This window comes from Ursus maritimus, unplaced genomic scaffold (assembly GCF_017311325.1).
Source record: "Ursus maritimus isolate PB19 unplaced genomic scaffold, ASM1731132v1 scaffold_35, whole genome shotgun sequence".
Classification (NCBI taxonomy): Eukaryota; Metazoa; Chordata; class Mammalia; order Carnivora; family Ursidae; genus Ursus; species Ursus maritimus.
Window position 1 is genome coordinate 23,185,552 of NW_024426119.1, and position 22,916 is coordinate 23,208,467.

General features: G+C 39.7%; 1 protein-coding gene and 1 pseudogene across 2 annotated transcripts in view; both read left to right on the forward strand.

The window, feature by feature from the left end:
• The first annotated feature begins 2,364 nt into the window (after window positions 1–2,364).
• Window positions 2,365–22,916, forward strand: part of GABPB1 (GA binding protein transcription factor subunit beta 1) — a 134,076-nt gene continuing 113,524 nt past the window's right edge. For both annotated transcript variants that reach the window (XM_008705955.2, XM_008705956.2), the window contains exon 1: window positions 2,365–2,513. The gene's annotated coding sequence lies outside the window, so the exon portion shown is untranslated. The remainder of the gene's footprint in view (window positions 2,514–22,916) is intronic.
• Window positions 20,622–21,511, forward strand: LOC121100231 (annotated as a pseudogene).

The following is a 22,916-nucleotide window of genomic DNA, read 5'->3' on the forward strand; positions in this document are numbered from 1 at the left end:
GAGAGAGCATGAGCGGGGTGGGGTAGTGGGGAAAGGGAGAAGGAGAAGCAGACTCCCTGCTCAGCAGGGAGCCTGACTAGTCCACTCGTCTTGGGGCTCTATCCCAGGACCCTGGGGATCATGACCTGAGCCGAAGGCAGATGCTTAAACGACTGAGCCACCCAGGTGCCTCTTACCTTTCCCTTTTTATAAAACTTTTTTATGGTCTGTTCCCTCCACTAGCAACAGGAACAGGAACCTTGTTGGTTTTGTTGCTGCTTAATCTATTCCAGTATTTAGAACAGTGCTAGTTCCAGATGGGTGCTCATGAAACAACTTAAATAAATTAATACCTAATTGCCTGCCAGACATATCTGCTTAGCTGGCTTACAAGTACTTCAAATTCAACAAGGTCAAAGATGTCAAAGACGACTCCATCTCAGTCATTCCCTTACCGGCTCAACCAAATCACCAAACTCTTAATAACTACTTTGGTCATATTCTTCACACTATTTGTCACTAACTCAGTCCAAGGCATCACTCTCACAGATTACTGTTTTTTCCGAACTCTTTTCCAAGACTCTGAGTTTTGTATAACAGTCTGTCTAAAATGCAAATCCAATCCTATAACACTTCTGCTTAAGACCCTTCAGCAGTTTCCTCTTAGCTCTCAAAAGCTAATTTCTGCACATGCCATTCAAGGTTTTCATGATTAAACCGCTTCAGGAACATCTCTAGGCACTCCTGAAACACCGTTATCTTCTTTACTCAACAATCTCTCCAAAGTTTGCCTCCTAACCTTTGCATGTGTTGCTTCTTCAGTCTAGAAGGCTCTCCTCCAATTCCCTTATTAAAGTTAATTGCTTCTCCAGTCCCATTTCATTCCTCTATCCCAGGTGAGTAAGGGATTTCTTCTGTATGAGATTTTGCAGTATTCAGCAGTTTACCATTATACTACTGATGATACCTATTTACTTGTCTGCAGTCTATAGAAGATCAATGAGGGCAAGGATTCCATAGCAATCTTTACCTGAATGTTTACTCAAACTCAGTTTAAAAAAAAAGCATATCAAAAATTTGACAAATTTTTATCAACTGAAGCACTGAAAATATTACATCAAAAGAAAACAATATGGCTCCTATAACATTTACTTTACTTCTATTCCAGGCAAAATGCTTTAATAAGTTACACAAAGACTTTACAAATCTTTGCCACCTCAATATCACAAAAGGGTAACTGGAGAGAGAAAAATTACTTATCTGAGGCCACACAAAATCAATGGATAATATGGATTTCACTTAAATTTGTAAACACTCCTGGATTAAACTCCTCGCATTGTCTCAGATATTCCCAACTCCTAACTATAGGAAGCCAGAAACTGCAAGTTAGCAGCTTGGGGAAGCCATGTGGGAAAGTTATTCCCAGGCTCACCTGTTAAAAACATACCAGTGTGTTGGGTTTCTAAGCAAATCATCACAAGTAAATTAACTTCCAACGACTATCTGCAAATAAACTTTTGTGCCTTTCTTAATAAACACAACAAAAATCTTGACATTGCAGCCATGAAAAAACAGACCTCTACCTCTGAGCTGACAATCCAAGGCAATTCAGCGAGCAGTTATTAGGGTCTATTAAGTACACCTGCGACACCATGGGCACGTTTTAGGGGGAAAAAAGGCTACAGTAATAACTACATCTTCGTCATGAACCTGACTGCTCAGTTTGAGCGAACAGAAGGACCATCCCTCGTTCCTCCCTTGTAGCTGAACCGCCACTCCTGTCCCAGTCGGCCTAGTTGAATCTAGGGCCACTTTAAGTCCTAGCTTCCTGGCTGCCCTTCCGTCTCTCAGGACTCTGCTAGGTGGCTCAGCTTAACCTCAGAGTTCGGATTCCCCCTCTCTCAGGGGTCCTGTCGCAGAGCTAGGAAGGGAGGAACACGGACTTTAGTTCCCCAACTGCCAGCCCCCGCAAAAAGAGGCGGGAAGACTCGGCCACCAGCCGGGGTGCTCCGCCGCGCACATGGCCGGCCGCAGCGCCCACCCCCGTGCCGCGCAGGCGCCGGGCGAGCCGGGACTTGCGGTCGCCGAGAGCGGATCATTCCGCCGCCTTCTTTGTGTGGGTCAGGCTCTACAAATGGCATATTTCCCTTCCATCCGTTAAAAACAAAAACCAGACTCTGTCGCCCCTTTCCTCCCGCCGGAATGGGGTCGGGGAGGGAGTGGGAGAGCGATCTGCCGCCGACGGCAGGGGCGGAAAGGCTCAGGCGCGGGCTTGACAGGGGCCGGGTCCGGGAGGGATGCTGGGAGCTTTGACTCACTCGCACACCATGTGTCCCTCCGCGCGCAGCACGGGGGACTTTTCGGTGGGGATTTTGGGCGCCGACCAGACGCGGCATTTTCGGAAAATAGCGCCCTGTGCAGCTGAAGCGCTTTGTGTGTAGCGGGGCCGCGTCAGCCCGGCCGGGTACGAGGCGCCTCGGGTCCCCGCACCACCTCCCGCTGCTCCCCCGTCGCCGCTCCCGAAGCTTTTCCAGGTCAGTGCGGGTCTGTGTAGGGCCCTGTTACCACCGGATGTGGAAGTTGATCTCTTCGCTGGTAAAAAATAATTCCACTTCCCCCGGAACCCAGATCATCCCCGCGATTTCCTGTTTATTGCATTAAGGCGCCGGGTTTCCGGGGCTCCTGGCCCCGCTTATTCCGCGGGGGTCGGCGGGGTCGGCCTGGGCGCCCGCTCCGCCCGCGCCGCCGCCGTGCTTTGTCCGCTGGGCACCCCGCTTCTGGGAGGGGCGGGCAGACATGGTGGCGGCCGCCGCCCCCTCCTCGGCCCCGGCGCGCCGTGGCCTCCCAGCCGGCCTTGGCCCGAGCGGCGGCCTTGGGGCGGAGATGGGGTCGAGCCGGGGCGGCGGGGGCTTTGCGGGCGCCGGGAGGCGGGAGGTGGGCGGGCGAGGGAGGGAGGCAGGCTGGCGCGGCCCGGCCCGGCCTCGGCGCCCGCCACTCCGGGAACTGCCGGCCTCTTTGTCTGGGCGGCCGGGCGGCCCCACCGGGCTCTCCGGAACCGGGAAGGGGCGGCGGGGGCGGCCGGCCCGGGGCGCGCTGTGTTGCCGGGCCTGCGTGGCCGGAAGGCGCTCGGGCCGCGGCGGGAGCGGCTGGCCCGGACAGGGTTAACCGGAGGGCCGAGCTCGGCCCGCGCGGGGCCGATCGCGGCTACTGCCACGATCTCGGGGACTCAAGTCCCTGAGGGGACAAAGCCCGCCGCTCTGGATGCTCGGGACTTCTGCTCTTGGGACTTGGCCGCTGGAATCTACGGGTGCACGGCTTCGGAAAAAAGTTGAGAATTTTGCCAGGTCATTTCTGCCTGGACACAGTTAATCAGTGTGTATTTAGTGTGCTTCGTTGAAGCTGTCCTGCCGTGTTGAATCAGCGTGCATAGCCTCGGGGGTGCATCGTGAAAACTGAAACCAAAGGAATTATATAGGCCTGCTTTGTGTGTGTTTTTCCCACTTTAAGCTTGTTTTCAGTACACATACTCTTGCTTTAAACTTGATTGGACTGTGGCGAGCAGACATCTGTTCAAAGGAGGGGTATCGACCACAACAGTACTTTCGAAGGGGGCTTGGTAATGTGGAAATATTTTAAGCGCTCTCTCCGAACACTGATTTGCTGTCTCGATTCAGGCAAGTTACTTTCTGAAGTACAGTTTTTATCTGGAAAATGTTTTGATGTAGTCAGTAAATGGTCCTTGTAATTTTCCATTTCAGAATTGAAGATGCGCTGTAATTTATTATGCAGATGTTAGTGGTCAAAAATTATTTTTGTGAGTAGTTGTTTCACATATAGACCCACCCAGCTTGATTTAAATTTCCTCGCACTGACCTATAACCATCAGCCTTGACACTTCCACTTTCAGGTTCAGGCTCTGAATTTAAGGAAATTAAAGATGGCTTTATGCTTTTTTTCTTAATTTTTCTCTTTTTAAATATTTCCCCCCAAATAACAGCGACAACAAAAATTCATTACACGTTAATACAAGTGACATTAGGTAAGAGTGACACTGTTTGCATTTCTGCAAGTCTTTTAAATGTCTGGTTTAATAGAAGACATCTAGATTCTTAAGTCTATTGCATTCAGTCTGTTGTGGTATGACACCTTGTAACCTCTGGAAAACTCCCAAAACTCCATTGTATGCCCATGCATTTTTTTTTTTTTTGAAAGCTGAGAGATTTGTCATTTCTATCCTCTTACCATACAAGTCAAATCAGGATATTATACAGGATACATTTAAAAAATATGGCTAGGAGGGTTGATTTCTATACTTTTTTCTTGCGCTTTTTTTTCAGTTTGGGATTTAGATCCATAAACAGTATGAAAAGTAAAGATTGCGTAATCTGCATATGATCTTGGAGAATCAGGAACATTAGCAAGTATTTTAAGTGACTAAATTAATTTTTAATTCTACAACTTATTTTTAACTGTGTATGCAAGTAAAATGTGAATTTCATGTTAGATGTGCTTGTGAAAACTACAGTGTAAAAGTAATATTTGAAGATAGGACACTGTCAAAGCACTGCAGGAGCTCCAGATTTAAAAGGAATCCTGTAGTGAAACATTTGGTCAAACAATACTTTTGTAATGCATATACATACCTTTAGAGTTAACTCTCCTAACTTAGAGTTTGAGTTCTGTTTCAAATCTTGGTATTTCAGGTTGGAGGCCAGTTAAACTGTAAATGTGTGAAAATGTTAAGGCCATACTTTGGATTAGTGCTTTTGAAATGAAGCTAAATTCATTTCCAGTTGTTTCTGTGAACTCTACTTTGATTCTGTCAGACTGTGGTTCTCTACTGTTCCATCAACAGGAAGCATCTGGTCATTCTTGACATAATTGTTTGAAAATGCCAGGTATATTTTTGATGTTTGCTATGCAAAAGAAAATAAATATCAGATTGGATCTTGGTTAATTTTACTTGTCTCCCTTTCACCCAGCATCTCTAAGATGTATTTATGATGGACCTCATCTGTAGAATGGCCCCCCCCTGCCTTTTTTTCCCCCACTTGAGTACCTCCTAAGTTAGGAATAGTAACAGGTAAAGCAAACAAGTCAGGAATTCAGAAGTCGTTTCATGAAATTTTGAATCATGAATTTATTTTGAGGGTGCAAGTTCTCTTTGCAAGTAGCATGAGTGTGGGTGAACTCACTGATGAGTCCATCTCCTCTCTCATGAACATTAAAAAGCACAGGGAAACGAAACCTTAAAGATCAGGGTAGGTTAGTTATTTCTAATGAGTATCATTTCTTTGGCCCCAGAGCTTTCCAACAAGTAGTTGTAGGTTTCTATAGTATTAATGTGTCTGTCTTGGTATTATATTTTTTTGAAGGTGTTTCTTCCATCATGCTGTCTAGAAGATATGTCTACTAGTGTTAAGGACTGTGTTTCACCACAGTGGACAACAGTGCTTTGCATAGAGAAGATGTGTTGGTGTGGTTGCCTGTCAGTTCAGTTGTTGGTGGGCTAGTATATTTTCATTTAGGCTAAGTGTTTCCATGAGATAAGTGTAGAGGCTAAAGCTTGAAATGATTTCTCCACTGAAAGTAAATCATACGCAAAGCCATTGATATATTTACAAATAGGAATTTGAAACTCTTTGTCCTGGTTCTCTTACCTTTTAATGGGAATAATTGGAAAGGCTGGCACTTAGGGCCCAAGATGCTAAAGCACAAATACAGCATGTGGAAAAGACTTGATTATTTTAACTGTACATTTAATGTGAATCAACACTATGGTATAATTTTTAAAAAAGTAAATGTCATTTTGAAGTTGAACAACACAGAACAGGTATTGGGGCGCGTGGCGGCTCAGTCGGTTGAGCGTTTGACTCCTCATCTTGGCTCATCTTGGCTCAGGTCATAACCTGAGGGTGGTGAGATGGAGCCACAGGTCTGGCTCTGGCTCATCATGGAGTCTGAGATTCTCCCTCTCCCTGTGCGGCTCCTGTGCTTGTGCTTTGGCGTGCGCGCTCTCTCTGTCTCTGGAAAGAAAGAGCAGGTATTAGTCACACTTCACTTTGTACTTGTTGTATTATACCTGGGATAATTATATTTTGCCAGCTTTTTAGGTGGCATACTGTCACGTTATGAGTGGGCCCTAATATCAGTTCTCAGACTTTATATCAGAATCACCTGCAGAGCAAAAACACAGAGGCCTGAGCTTAAGTAGGATAGTATTTTTCTCAAGTTCCCTAGGTGATAGACACTCCAGTTTAAAAAGCAGTGAACTATAGAGCATATCCAGAGGACCTTGATCATGGAGAGAAGGGACATGAGGAAAGGCTGGAAAATTCGATGTTGGCTCAAAGAAGAGAAAGCAGCTCATCTAAGGAACAATAGCTATCTTTAAATATTTAGAGGTCTGTCACACAGATCAGTTTTGATCTGACTAGAAAGACCTAGGATCAATGAGTAGTAGTTAGAGGATTTCAACATAATTTCGAGATAAATTTCCACGCAACAGGAAGAATGTAATGGGTTGGATTTGGGTGGTAGGCTTTCTGCTTTCACTGATGATGTTCAAGTTAGGGATTCTAGGGTGGAGGAATTGATAGACGGAATGATGAATTGGGCCAGGTGTCCTAAAGTTCCCGAGAAACGAGATTTTATGATACGTGTCTAGGTTTGCAGGTACAAAAGCAGAAGGGCAAAAGCCATTTGAGTGAAACAAGCTCGTTAGCTTAACTGGATCATAGTTTTCACCTTCTTGGATAAAGAGGAATGAGTATTAAGTGAGAGAGCTTTTTGATGAGGGCTTGAAACCCAGCTGTGGCTCAGTCGGTGACGTGTCTGCCTTCGGCTCAGGTCATGATCCCGGAGTCCCAGGATCTAGCCCCATGTCGGGCGCCCCATGTCGGGCTCCCTGCTCGGTACGGAATCTGCTTCTCCCTCTCTCTCTACCCCTCCTCCTTCCCCCTGCTCCTTCTCTCTCAAATAAATAAAATCTAAAATAAATAAATAAATACGTGGAAATTCTCATTTAAGGGAATTTATCTTGATGTAGTAAGGATGTGTGCAGAGATTTAGCTCTGAGCATCCTGATTGCAGCACTGTTGACAGTAAAAGCTGTGTATTAACATTTGGCCCCACTCCCACATTAACCGTATGAAGTAGGTAATATTATCCTCCAGTTTTCAGCAGAGAAAACAGGCATAGGGAGATGAGGTAGCTTACCTAAGGTAGCAGAGTTAGTATGTGGTAGAGCCAGGACTTGGATCTAAGCAGTTTGATTCTAGTCAGGAACTCTGATCACTGTGCGGTAGAATTGTACATGACCTAAAGTTTTCACAGTGATTGTAAGTATGTATATTCACAGTGGAGTGAACAGTGCCTAGCTTTTAAAATGATGTTAGAAGAATGTGAAGACATGAAGAGCCGTCTTGGTATATGTTAAGTAAAAAAAGTAGTTTTAAAAACACAATTCCATTTTGGTTAAAAAACAAATATACTGTTGACCCTTGAACAATAGGGCTTTGAACTGCATGGATCCACTTATGCACAGACCTTTTTTTGTGTGTGTGACAAATACAGTACAGTACTGTAAATGTATTTTCTCTTATGATTTTCTTAACATTTCCTTTCCTGTAGCTTGCTTTACTGTAAAAATACAGTATATAACAAAAAATATGAATTAATCCATTGTTTATATTATTGGTAAAGCTTCTAGTTGGCAGTAGGCTATTTAATAGTTAAGTTTCTGGGGAGAGAAAAGGTAATACTCAGATTTTCAACTGTGTGTGGGGCGGATTGGGGGTGTCTGTACACCTCAGCCATGCATTGTTCAAGGGAAAATTGTGTTGATGTCTGGAAGGATATGTGCTAAATTGTTAAGTGGTTATTTCTGAGTGTAGTTCTATGAGTGATTATTTTCTTTTTGCTTATCCAAATTTTCTGACTTCTACAGTGAATATATATGTGTGTGTGTATTACTTGTAATTAAAAGCATATTAAAATGTCATTTCAATAAGAAATTAAAGATCAATATAAACTGAGGAGCTTGGATTTTATACTGTGCAGTTTATGCAGTTTGACTTAGGAATCGCAAATAAATGAGAATTTGTAAGCACATGTTTTGTATTTTTTTAAGTTTGATTCCTTACCGTTCTAGAAGTAATATGTTAATTGAATAGAGAATACAGTCATGGACTCCTACCATTCTATCATAATGAGTTCTCTATTTTGTGTTTTCTTCTTCTTATGTGTAGTATTTTAAATGTATTTATCTCAGTTTAGTCACTCTCTGGCTTTGTGACAGGCCATTGATCGCTCTGCCTCAGTTTCTTCCTTTGTGAACTTGGGATAATTATAATACTTATGTTGTGGTGGTTGGGAGGATTAAATGAGTTACTGCATATAAAGTGATCAGAACAGTGTCTAACACACATTTAATAGCTCAGCAAATGTTAGCAATTATTATTACAGGATCATACCCGACTAAAACCCTTGGGGTCTAACAGGTTTTGGAATTAAGAATTTTTTGGATATAGACAAGGTAACCTTTCAGCAGAGTCCAGTCCTCTTCAAACACATTACTATTTCTGCAGCAAAATATATGAAGGTTTACACCAAATGGGGTAAAGACCATAAATAGCTTCATGTCAGTTCAGGTAAGGTTTTGCCACCAAAAGAGTTTCTGTGTTTTGGAATTGCAGTTAAGGAACCTGTAGAATTTTGTTAAATTTTGAGTCCTATTTTATTTTAATGTTAGAACACATACCTTTTCATGTAATGGCTTTATAATCCATGGTAATTTAAAAATTAAAAAATTAAAATAAAATAAAATGTTCACTTCTATTTCCTTTTATTATGAAATATGCTGAACTTCCACCAATATTGTTGATTCTATTACATCGTGTAGAATCTTTTCTAGAAGAGGCTTGAGAGTTCCTCTAACCCAGTTAACTTTTTTTCTGTCTCATTACAATTGAGAGATAAGACATTTCTTTTTTTTTCTTTGTTTTAGGTTTTTATTTATTTTTTTATTTTTTTATTTTTTATATATTTTAAAGATTTTATTTATTTATTCGACAGAGATAGAGACAGCCAGCGAGAGAGGGAACACAAGCAGGGGGAGTGGGAGAGGAAGAAGCAGGCTCATAGCGGAGGAGCCTGATGTGGGGCTCGATCCCATAACGCCGGGATCACGCCCTGAGCCGAAGGCAGACGCTTAACCGCTGTGCCACCCAGGCGCCCCTGTTTTAGGTTTTTAATTCCAGTTAACATACAGTGTTACATTAGTTTCGGTGTACAGTGTAGTAGTTTCATAGTTCCATACACCAGCCTGTGCTCATAAAAACAAGTACACTCCTCTGTATCACTGATTTAACCCATCCCTCTATCTGCTTTTCTTCTGGTAACCGTCACACTGTCCTCTATAATTGAGTCTGTTTCTTGGTTTGTCTCTCCCTTTGCTTGCTTGCTTTGTTTCTTAAATTCCACATATGAGTGAAATCGTATGGTATTTGTCTTTCTTGACTTAGTTCACTTAGTATTATACTCTGGCTCCATCTACATCATTGCAAATATCAAGATTTCATTCTTTTTTATGGCTGAATAATATTCCATTGTGTATATTTGTGTGTGTGTGCATGTGCACACACACAGACACATCTTTATCCATTTATCAGTGATGGACGCGTGGATGCTTGCGCTGCTTCCATAATTTGGCTATTGTAAATAATGCTGCTATAAACATAGGGGTGCATATGTCCTTTTGAATTAGTGTTTTTGTATTCTTTGGGTAAATACGTAGTAGTACCATTGCTGTATGGTAACTTGGTTTTCTACAGCAGTAATTCTTTATAGGAGGTGAGTGGAGGCCACTATGGTACCTCTCTTTAACATGTTCTCCCATTCTGTAGATGTGGGAACTGAGGTGGATATTTATCCTAAGTCATGATATTAATTATAGAACTGAACATTGGAATTAGGTCACTTCCTCTCATGATAAAATTATTGGCTGTGCAGCCCTTCTGATTCCTGTATTCCTTTGTGTCTACAGCACTTACCATGTATCCAAACAGAGGAAAAAAATTTAAACGGTGCCTTCATCCGAGCTGCTGTAATAAAAAACTGGAGGCTTGGTAGCTTATAAACAACAGAAATTTATTTCTCACAATTCTGAAGGCTAGGAGGTCCATGATCAAGGTGCAAGCATGGTTGGGGTCTGGTGAGGACGTCTTCCAATTGCAGACTTTACTGTCGTATCCTCACATGGAAGAAGGGGCACGGGAGCTCTCTCGGTTTCTTTTTATAAGGGCATAAATCTTAATGATCCTTCCTCATGACCCAGTCACCTCCCAAACATCCCACCTCCTGATGCCATCACTTTGGCCAATAGGAGTTCAACATACAAATTTGAGGGGTAGGGGAGAGACACACAAGCATTCATACCATAGCAAACAGTAGGGTGTTTGAATGATCTGAAAAATTGCCCTTACATCCTAACTGGCTTGTATGAACTCTTACATCTTTACCAGTGTGATTACTCCACCTGTGCCTTCAACCATTCTTTTCATACAGACTCTCAACTTCTCTCCCTTCCTTTATTGCTGTATGCATTAGATACAGCCTGAACTTGACACCAATCACTTCTTTCATATTTACCTGTTGTCAAATCTTTCCACCATCTATCTCCTCTGTTTTTTCCCACAGGTCACAGCATATTTATGGAGGAAGGTGGGTAATTACGAAGATTTCTTGGCCATTATGAATTTATGCTGAACAGTTCCCAAGGGGCCCTTGCTAGTCTTGGCAAATATTAATCTCACATTTTTCTGTTTTCTCATATATCTTCTTCCTCTCCCTTTAAAGATGCCATTGATTTCTACTTAATTGAAAAAGCAAATAGAGTACAAGCTTGCACGTTTTTTTTTTTATCGTCATCACAATGAATCTATTTTATCTTACTTTGTGAACTGAATGGAAGAAAGAGGATTCTTCTGCTTTTCTAGGAATCTTCCTGCCACACTTACTTTTCCTCTTTGATCGTTGTCTGCAATGGTTGGGTAATAATAAATCATCATATTTAAATGGTAAAGTTTTTGTAATACATGTTTCTCTTTTATTATTTATATCCATTCATCAGCACAATTCTTTAGATTACTCTTTACTGGGTCTCAGTTTGTCCTGAGGTTCTGCAGTGCCTATTATTTCCCATTCTCACTTTGGAGTCTCCTCTTCCAATCCATCCTGCATATGGCTGCCAGGATAACTTTCCTGAAACTTTTTTTGAACCCACTGCTTTTAAACCTGACAGCTGGAGGAGAGAACATGTGCTATTGACCTTTGTGCCCTCCATCGTGCCAAGCAAAGTGAATTGAACTTGTACTGAATAAATGTTTGAATGGATCACCGTTTGCTCAAAACATTGAATGACTTCCAACTGTCTGTAAAATAAAGTCCAAACTGCTTTCCGACTCTCAAACCTTTTCATATTCTGCTTCTTCAACCTTACTTCAGTCTTGTTTCCTCTATAATATTACCACGCTCAGGCATAATTCCCTGTGTTCTTCCTTTCCTTGATAGGCCCGTCACAGCGTATTCAGAAGTGTTTGCTTTATGCCAGCACTGTCCTAGTGGTGTTACAGTAATGAAAACAGAAGACAGTCTCTGTTTTCTTGGGGCTGACGTTCGGGATGAGGGGGGAGGAAATGCGCAGTAAATATCGGGTGGTAACGAGTGGCATGAAAAGGAATAAAACCGGATAACGGGTTAGAGTGGTTGGAGGTGGTTGCTATTTTAGGTGGTCAGGGAAAGATCTCTGGGTGTCTTGGAATGAGGGAGTAAATGATGAAGTTATATAAGCGAAGAGCTTTCTGGGCTGAAGAAACATGTTCAAGACCCTGAGGTGTAAACATGTTTGGCTTGTTCGAATAATTCCTGAGGCTTGTGTGCCTTGAGCGGAATGAATGAGGAGGAGTGACAGGTGAGATTAGAGAGGTAGTGGGGAGCTAGACCATGCTCCAGATGTTGTCTTTCACTGAAGCCTTCCTTGACTACATCATTTTGTTTGTTAGTTTAAAGGTTCTCTGAACCCATATAGCAGCAATGGAAGTAGTTTTCAAGTTATTTTTTTGTTGTGACCTACAGTAAAAAATGTACTTTGCGTCAATAACACATATACACGTTGTTGTGTGTGTCTGTGTATGTATAACTGGAACAAACGTTTCATGAAACGACTCAATCTTTGCTACATTTAATATATGCTGATATTTTTTTAAATGTTGGCTTTAGCCCACTAAATGATTTCACAGTTAAAAACTTCATACTTTTCTACAGCCTGCTTTTATTATAATCCACATATTCTTCTAGGTTGTGAAATATCTTCAGTTAAAGATCATGATTTCAATTATTTTGTGTATAGGTTTTTAGTGTTTACTGCTGAATAGAGAGGATTTGTTTAATTTGGCAAATAGCTATTGAGTGGGATACTAGAAACTGCTGAATACTAAATGCATAAGAATAAGATAAACTCAGCCTGACTTCCTGAGGCTTATAGGAGAGGAGAGCTTGTAAACAAATCCTTGTAACAGAGTGGAATCCACATGTTAATGAAAATAGGTTCAGGGCACAATGAGAAAATAGAAATGATTAATTCTTTTTGCTGAAAAGGTCAGCAGGAGCTTGTTGGAGGAGGTAATGTCTGAACTGAGTTTTGGAGGAAGAATGTGAATATGTGGTGAGGTAACTTGGGGCAAGGAGAAGACTTCTCAGGCAGAGTAACACGTAAAGAAATGGTATCACAAAATGAATAGTACGTAGGGGTAATTATAGGTAACTGTATTGTTGGAGTATGAGTGGAAGTGGGAAGTGGTGAGTTGATGAGGCTTCAGTGAGGCACGGGCCAGATCCAAAAGGTCTGAAATGCATTGTAGGAAGTTGCTACATGGGAAGTAGAGATACCATCTCTCAATAAGTCCAATACAGCCAGTTTTTCCTCAAGTGATGAAATACATTGCTGTTTCCTCAGTTGTGCCCTAGAGGAAGTTGGCTTGCATTTATGGGCTATGTTGTACCAAAAAAAGTTTTTTTAAACATTAAACTTTGACCCACTGCGATGTTAAGTTTATTCTATAAGAAGCATTTGAGAGGGGCGGCTGGGTGGCTCAGTTGTTAAGCGTCTGCCTTCTGCTCAGGGCCTGATCCCAGGGTCCTGGGATCGAGCCTCACATTGGGCTCCCTGCTCTGCTGGGAGCCTGCTTCTTCCTCTCCCACTCCCGCTGCTTGTGTTCCCTTCCCTCTCTCGCTGGCTGTCTCTCTCTTTCTGTCAAATAAATAAATAAAATCTTTGAAAAAAAAAAAAAGAGGCATTTGAGAATTGAGATGTACTGAGGAAATGAGAGGTTCACATTTCAGGGTAATTCTGACATTTATGCTTATGAAATAGAATGGTAAGGGGCCAACTATTTAAATTATTTTTCACTTCAAGCTAAATGTACATCTGGTTAAGTTCTGTATTCTGTAGATGATTGGAATACATGATTGTATGTTTTAGGAACATATTTTGACAAATTTGACCAAACCACAGGGTAAGACTTTATGACAATGTTCAAAATATAGAAATTTCAAATAGACTGGGAGGAATATTTGCAACACATATAACAAATAAATATATATGATGCACTCCTACAAAGAAATAGTGACATAGAAAAACTAAGTATACAAACAGGTTGTTTCAGGCAAGGAAACACAGGTGGCCAACAAATATTTGATATGTTATGCAATCTCATTAGTAATTTGAGAGATACATATTAAAACAGGAAGTTAATATAGGCAAAATTTTAAAAGCTTACTAATATTAAAATTGGCTATATTGTGAGGAAATAAAAAACATAAACTGTGGTTGGGAGTATAAGTTGGTTTGGGGGTGTAAATTGATGTGGGCAGTTTGTTAGTATCTATTAATTTGAAATGGTATTCCCAGCAAATCTGCCTGTTTTCTGCACTAGAGGAACACTAGTATATGTGTGTAAGGAGGCACGTACAAGTATGTTCATTGCAGCAGTTTATAGTAGTAAGAAAAAACTGGAAAAATAAACTGGTCACAGTACTAAAATGACCAAGTAAATTGCTATATTCATGCTATGGAATAACATGTAATAATTTGAAGAAGTTGATATGACATATACTGAGTACTAAGTTGTAGAGCAGTATGAGCAGTATGTACAGTATGATACTATTTGTATACATAAGGGAAAAAACCCAGAACAGTCCTGTGTTTTGGAGGGGCGGGTACGCATACATGCGTGCAAATGCAAAGAATATGGTCTGCTAAGGTAATCCTGAACCGATAATAGTGCTTATCTCTTGGGTGGTGGATAGAGGATTGGGTTTTGGGAGTAGGGATAGGGAGGGATGATTAGAGGGAACTAGTTTTTTCAGTAATCTTTGGAATTTTAAAATTAGAATATTATAGTGTATATTACAAATTCATTAAAATAATAACCATCAGTTGACGATAAGATGGACAATAGTTGGGGGAGGAAGGAAACCAGTTAAGCAGGTACTTTATTAATATGGGCATGAAAATGCAGTGGCAAAGGCGGTGAGAAGAGGACTAATTTATAAATGACATGAGGGTAATTTCACAATATGTATCAAAATTAGAACTGAACTTTTGTCTCAGCAATCCTGCTTCAGGGAATTTATCCTATAGTTACATGAAATGAAATGATCCATTTACACAGTTATTAGTTGCAGTGTTGTATATAATAGTAATAGTGTCCATCCATAATAAACTAAGACCTGTCTACACAATAGCATAGTAAGCAGTTATAGAGAAAATGAGGAAGCTGTCTATGAACTAATAGGAAAGATCTCCAGGATGTGTTAAGAAAAGCAAGTGGAGAACAGTGTGTGTAGTAATGCTGTCTTTTGGTAATAATAGAAATAGTGGAAGTGAAACTAGCAAAGGTGATTACTTGTGTCTGGGGGGAGTGGTAATAGTGTAAATGCTTCCACTGAGACTTCTCAGTGTATATATTTCTGGGTTTGGATTTTTTTTTTTTTAAGATTTTATTTATTTATTTGACAGAGAGACAGCCAGCAAGAGAGGGAACACAAGCAGGGGGAGTGGTAGAGGAAGAAGCAGGCTCCCAGCAGAGCAAGGAGCCCGATGCGGGGCTCGATCCCAGCACCCTGGGATCAGGCCCTGACCCAAAGGCCGACGCTTAACGACTGAGCCACCCAGGCGCCCTGGGGTTTGGATTTTTGAGCTATATAAAACTATTGCCTGTTGAGAGAAAATAATTTAAGAGAAAAAGAGATGCCAAGTAGACCTTATAGTATTCGATGACCAACTGTACGTAAAGACATGAGGGAGAGGAAAAAGTTAAGGATAACTAAGATTTCTAATTTGGGAGGTAAAAAGGGTGGTAGCAACATCAGGGAGGTATAGGAGGAACATTAAGTTTTGGCAGGTGCATGGGAAGTTCTAGACATGCTAATTGATGAATGCTTAGTCCTCCTTAGTTTAGTGTTTGTGTGTGTATGTCTATGTGTGTGTAGTTTACGTGCCTTAGATATGGAACTTGAGTTTATTTATTTACTAAGATTTTATTTATTTGAGAGAGAGAGCACAAGTGAGGTGTAGAGGGAGAGGGAGAAGCAGACTCCCCACTGAGCAGGGAGCCTGACATGGGGCTCAATCCCAAGCCCTTGGCACCCTGGAACTTGAGCTTATTTTAAACATGAATATTAAATAGTCGTCAATAGGGGTGCCTAAATGGCTCAGTTACTTAAGTGTCTGCCTTCTGCTTGGATCATGATCCTAAGGTCCTGGGATCAAGCCCCACGTTGGGCTCTCTGATCAGTGGGGAGTCTGCTTCTCTGTCTCCCTCTGCCCCTCCTCCCCATGTACATGCTTTCCCTCTCTCTCTCTCTCTCTCTCAAATAAATAAATGATAAATAGTCATCAGTAAATATTTTTTATCCCAGTTTACAGCCATTTATATTCTCGGTTTTATGGAGAACAGCTTTGTAATGACGTCATAATTTTACCATTAAATAGGGACATTGGTATACACAGATAGAATGTAGATAGAGAAATAGAGTGTATATTGATAAATACATAGCTTAGATGGGGATTAGGAACTAAATTTATTAGCATGGTTCCGATTTAGTTACATCTTTTGGTACCTGAGATTTTCAAAAAAATAAAAATTGCTTTGTATAAGGATGTGATCTTTAGAGTAGCTGAAATGATACTGTAATATTTAAAACAATATTAAAGCTGGTTTAGACAAGTTTATAGTAGAGCATGAAAATTATTTTTCATATAGCACATTTGGGAGTAACTGTATATTATACAAGACAAGGAAGTTTACCCTAATGGAGAAAAGGAGTCCCAGCATTCTGGGTGCTGCCTAAAACAAACTCTTGCTATGTAGTTTGGGATTTAAAATTTATCTGAACGAGTTTTATTTCAGAATCTGATTTTGAGGCGTTAATTTATCCATACAACTTTTACCTGATTTTTATTTGGCTAGAGTAAAAAAAAAAAAAAAAAAAGGAGGGGGGAGCACAGATAAAGTACATACATGCCAGGACTTGCAGATGAATTTAGTAAATCTTTTCTAGGTTTATGTTAATAAGGATTTGGGTGTGGAATAGCAATAAAATAAAGCTGTTAAGTAATTCTTGCTTGAGATTTAAAATTTTAACCATTTTATATCTGAAGAAAAGACATTTTGCTGGCCATAGCTTTCTTTTAAAAATTACAGTAATGTTACATAAATAATCCTGTAACAGTTGGTGATGGTCTTGCTTTAGTGAGGGTGAAACTGTTTTGTCACCTCTGACCTATGCTTACCCATTTACCCACCAGTACTGCAGTCCTCTGGTGCTTTGGGAAACATAATTTGAGAAATGCTGGTTTGGGGTGGGCTATGGTTTGGGCTTAGATAGATTCTTACCTCTTGTATATCTTTGTTTTGTCCAGTTGAGTGAAAGGATGGTAATAGCACAGTGTATAGAAATTAATTTAAGAAGCACTAGTGGTTCTCAATCAGGGATATTTTACCCCTAGAGGATATTCAGCAATATTTAGAGACATTTTTTTTAATGTCATAAAATGGGGGACAGGATGGTACCACCGGCATCTAATGGGTAGAGACCAGGGATGCTGCCAAATATCCTACAATGCATAGAAAAATCGCCTACAGCAAAGAACTGTCAGGCCCAATGTGCCAGTAGTACTGAGGTAGAGAAATCTCTAGTTAGTTGAATACCAACTATGTGTGCAACAGTGTTATAAAGAACTTATGGGTGTAACTGGCACTAAAAGAAAACCTTGTCTATACCTATGAGAAACTCATAACCTAGCTAAGGCATCTCAAACTTAGTAAGTCTGTGACTAAACTCTTAACACCTGACTCACCTATCCCACTTTGCCATCTTTATTTTGGCAAATAATCCCACTTTTCACCAAGTTATTCAGGCCGAAAACCTAGATGTCATCTCTGATTCCTCTTTTTCTTATACACTGATATCTAATACATAGGGAAGTTCTGTTAGCTCAACTTAAAAATAGATGTTACATCTGGGTAATAGTGGGCTAGATTATTTAGACCAGTCCTCTTTTTGAAAAGAATTGAAACTGTTGGATAAGATCTATAAATACCACCTTAAGGGGTTTTGAAGAACTGGAAAAATAGGGGAATCTGGTAAGCCAAATTCTGAAAGAGAGCCTAAACCAAGAGAGGTTAGCAGAATATCTGGAGAACTGAAGCCACTGTTGGCCTGAGATTTCAAGAAATTTAGGTTTCTTTTCATCACACTTGTGGGGAGAGGTGGACAGAAATCAAGATTCAAAGCCTACCCAACATGCGGACATGTGCAGTTTTACAAGAGATCCTTCCTAATTAGGCTTAGACTCCATATGTCTACACCTGTGGGAGAAGGATATATCAGAGCTAATCCCTGTTCCCCTTTCATTGCTTACTTTTCAGCTAAATATCAAGGGACTTCAGGCAAGTTGTCTTGGCACTGAGCAGAGCAGGAGAAAAAGAGAAAAGAAATAAGTCTCTATAAAGTGGCCATAGCCTAGCAAGGTAAGGGAAATGTAAACCATGACTTAATTTAGGGCAGTCCCTGATTTGTAGTGTCCCTTAGGAAATGTTCCCTGGAAGAATACTTCTTCATTTTAAACGTCTCTACAAATAATTTTTTAAGGACACTGACCAGCACATAGTCAAAGATAAGCTGGCATACAAACAGAAGAAGAAACATGAACAGAAACAACAGCAGAAACATATTCATAAGCATCAAGTATTAGAATTAGAAGATTTATGATAAAACAACCATGCTTACTGTATTCACAGAAATAAATGACAAATTCAAAGATGGGAAACATGAAACTATTAAAAAAAAGTGGCTTCATAGAGTTGAAAACACCAAACCCGACTGCTGGAAATAAAAAAATATGATAACTGAATTAAAAACTTAATGCAATTTACAGCAGATTGCATATCAGAAAAATTATCAAACTGGAATATAGATCAGATAATTATCCAGGACGTAACTTGGAGGCAAAAAGATGGAAAGTATAAAAGACAGTGTAAGAGACATGGAGGATAGAGTAAGAATGTCTTAATTGGAATTCCAGAAGAAGAGGAGAGAGAAAAGGGGGCATTTAAAAGTATCTGGAGAAAAAGAAGATATTCCCCAAAGGAGTGAGAATTAGACAAATGAGTGACTTTTCAACAGCCGCAATGGAAGTCAGAACATAGTAAAATGATGCCTGCCAATATGAAATGAAAAAACCTTGCCAACCTAGAGGTTTATGTCCAGTGAAAATATCTTTAAAGAATGATGGTGGGGACGACTGAGTGGCTCAGTCAGTTAAGCAACTACCTCTGGCTAGGGTCATGATCCCAGAGTCCTGGAATTGAGCCCCACATGAGGCTCTCTGCTCAGCAGCGAGTCTGCTTCTCCCTCTCCAGAGCTCTGTGATCTCTCTCACTTTTACTTTCTCTCAAATAAATAAAATCTTTAAAAAGAAAAAAAGAATGATGGTGAAATAAAGATGTTTTGGAGAAAAACAGATTGTCACCAGCATCTCTCATTAAAGATAATTTAAACCAACACTGTTCAGTAGAAGTTTCTGTGATGATGGAAATATTCTTTATCTGTGCTGTCCAATATTGTTGTCATAAGCCACATAAGGCTTTTGAGCACTTGAAATGTGGCTAGTGTGATTGAGGTACTGAAGTTTTAATTAAATTTAAATAGCCACACGCACCATATTAGTGCAGTTTTATAGGATATACTTTGGGCAGAATGAAATCGATTACCACATGGGAGGAAAGAAATGTACGAAGGGCTGAAAAGTAAAGAAAGTTATACATATGTGGAAAATGAAAGTGAATCTTGACTGCATACAACAGTAAGAATGTCTAATGGATTAAAAGACAAGGCAATAGCAGAAGGGGACTAAGTGGGGTTCTAGGTTCTAAAGTCTTTGCATTGTCTAGAAGGGGGGTAAGTTTAAAAAAACCTTTTTTATGGAAAACTTTAAATATGTAAAAGCAAAGAAGAGTATGATGAACTCCCGTGTATTCATTACCCAGTTTCAGCAATGATCAACTCAAGACTACAATGGTTTCTTACATATTCCTCATTATTTTAAAACAGATCTCAAGTATCAATTATTTAATCCATAAATATATTGTCTTTATCTAAAAAATATATAAGCTTAAACTATAATACAACTATATCCAGAAAAAATAAACATAATTCCTTAATATCATTATTTATTTAGGCAGCATTCACTTTTCCTTAATTATATGCAAAATGACTTTTTTTTTTTTAAATGCAACATTCACCTTTATTGAAATGTCTTACGGAACAACCAAAAAAAAAAAGAAGTACTGAACATCTAACAACTGGGAACTTTCTCAGGTATTTCCATAACTATCCAAAACAATTTAAAAAAAAATTTTTTTTTTTAGGGCAGTTTTACGTTCACAGCAAACTTGAAGGGAAAGTACAGAGATTTCCCATACACCATCTGCCCTCATACATACATAACCTCCCCCATCATCAGTATCCTCCACCAGAGTGGTACACTTGTTACAATTGATGAACCTACACTGGCATATCATAATCACCCAAAGTCTGTGGTTTATATTATGATTCATTATTGGTGTTCATTCTCTGAATTTGGGCAAATATATAATGACATGTGTCCATCATTATGGTATCATACTAAGTATTTTCACTGCCCTAAAAAAAGCTTTTAAAAAATTTACATTTAGTTTCTTCAAACTGGAATCAAAATAGGGTCCACGTATTGTCGTTGGTTGATGCTTGCTTAGGTCTTTTAAAACAAGATTTTGATTAACTTTAGACTTTAATGCATGGTATAATTTCTAGGGAACAACTACAAGAAATAAGAGAATATAACTTCCAAATCAATAAAAGAAATAGTGAAATGTTAAAAAAGAATCAGTCCGAAAGAAGGCAAGAGAGAAAAGAACTTGAACAGGTAACGAATAGAGAGCACAAAATTAGGTGCTAGATTTAATCATAAATATATAATAATTAAAGATAAAGAGTCTAAATGATTATTTAGGTATCATCTTAGCCTAAGGCACTATCAGCTCTTGCCTGGAATAATTTTATTAGTATTCCGGCCTCAATTCTTGCTTTCTTCTATGGACTACCTATATAAAACAGGAGTAGTTTTGAAAAAATATGAATCAGCTCTTTCTACCATCTTTCCATAATGGTGCACATGAATGTCCTGTCAGATTCTCTCAAGAGCATTAACAATGCCAAAAAGAGAGGCAAACACCAGGTTCTTATTAGGCCAGGCTCCAAGTCATTGTCCGGTTTCTGACTGTGATGATGAAGTATGGTTACATGGGTGAAGTGGAGATCATTGATGATGACAGAACTGGGAAAATTGTTGTGAGCCTCATGGGTGGGTGAAACAGGTGTGAAGTGATCAGCCCCAGATTTGATACGCAGCTCAGAGATCTAGAAAAATGGCAGAAAAATTTGCTCCCATCCTGCCAGTGTGGTTTCATTGTACTAAGCTGGCATCATGGACCACAAAGAAGCAAGACAAAAACATGCAGGTGGGAAAATCCCGGGATTCTTTTTCTAGGGATGTAATACATGTGTGCAAATAAAATGCCTCAATGGACAGCATATACATACACACACATACACTATATATATATATATATAAAAATCGTATTGCAACACTCTCCTGTTTAAAACATCCCAACAACTTCCCAGTAAACTCAATAAAATCCATACTTCTTACTAGTGCCAAAAGGCCCATTTCTTCTCTGTGATTGCATATCCTGCTATCCTTTTTCCCCTCTAGCCCAGAGCCCTTGTATTGCTGTTCCATCTCCCTGGATCACCAGGAACAGTCAGAATTCTTAGTTCTTAAAAACAAACAAAAAAACCCAACAACAACTTAGTTCTAAAAACTGGAAACCTCGTCTGGTTAATTTAGTAGAAAAGAAATTGTCACAAGAAGAAACCACTAACCACTGCTGTCATTGGAATCTGCTTCCATTCTTGCCATAACAGATTCCGTATACCTCCTGCTTTTTTATGCATTATCTTCTAAATTAGATTCCAGCATGGATGCTTCTTTGTTGGAAGGAGGTCATAAGACTGTACCTAGCTGCATGGGAGACTGGGAAAGCAAGTACTTAGCTTATGCTGAGCAGCCAGAAGAGTGATCTGTCCTTCATGATGTTTTTCTCTGGAATCCTTCCTTGCTCTCCTTCCTCCCTTAATTCACAGTTCTACTCAAATGTCCTCTCCTCAAAGAGGCCTTTCCTTAGACTTTGTCTAAAGTGACAATTCCCCATCTCTAATCCAGTATTCTCTCTTTTCTTAACCTGTCCTACATTTTCTTCATAGCATTTATCCTTACCAATTGATTGATTGATGATTGTTATGCTCCCCCAAGAACACAAGATCTGTGAGGGTAGGGATTTGTCCACTTTCTGTTGACACATACATGCTCAGTAACCATTTGTTTAATGACTGAAGGGGAAACATAGGGAAACATAGATCTGCCATAGATTATGAGAAAGTTTAAAGGGAAGCATTATAGAAGAAATAGCTCATTTAAGGAAGGCTTATTGGAGAAGAGAAATTTTTAAAATGGGCTTTGATTGAGGTATCAGATTTGGAGAGAAGATATATAGCAATCTAAACTGGGCAAATAGCACAAGGGAAGAAGGCATTGGGTCTGGAATAGGTGAGCACATATTGAATAAGGAAGAATTGTTTAGAATCTGATGGCTGTTGGGGTCCTTTATGAAGTGGAAGTTGAGAAGAATGGACGAGGTAAAGGTGTGAGGTTGGAGCAGTTGATAGATGGCCTTGAACTGTAAGGTGGTCTTTTGATTGATAGAGAGTAAAAGATTACTAGTGTTTTTTTTTTTAATTAAAAATAAACTATGGTATTTTCATATAGTACTCTGCGGGTATAAAACAGAATGAGGTAAATCTCTATGGAGAGATTTCTAGGATATATATTTAAAAAAAAAAGCAAAGTGCAGAACAGTGTATGTAGTATGCTCTTTTGGTGTAAGAAATGTGTGCGTGGGAATAAGAATACATACACTAATTTGTTTCTGTTGCAAAAAAGAAAAACTGAGAAGACAGACCAGAAACTAATAAAATGGTTGCCTTGTGGTTGAGGGGAGAGGGTGAGTGGGAAAGGTGTGAAGGAAACAGGAATGGAAGTGTGGTTTCTGAGTTTATTTAGTTTTGACTTTCAAATTATGTAAATATTTCACACATTCAAAAGTTACAATTAAATGAAAATAAAAATCTCTAAAATTGAGAACTTAAACAAATGAACCTATGTGTATATCAGAAACCTATGTGTATATCAGAATAGTTACTTAAATACATGG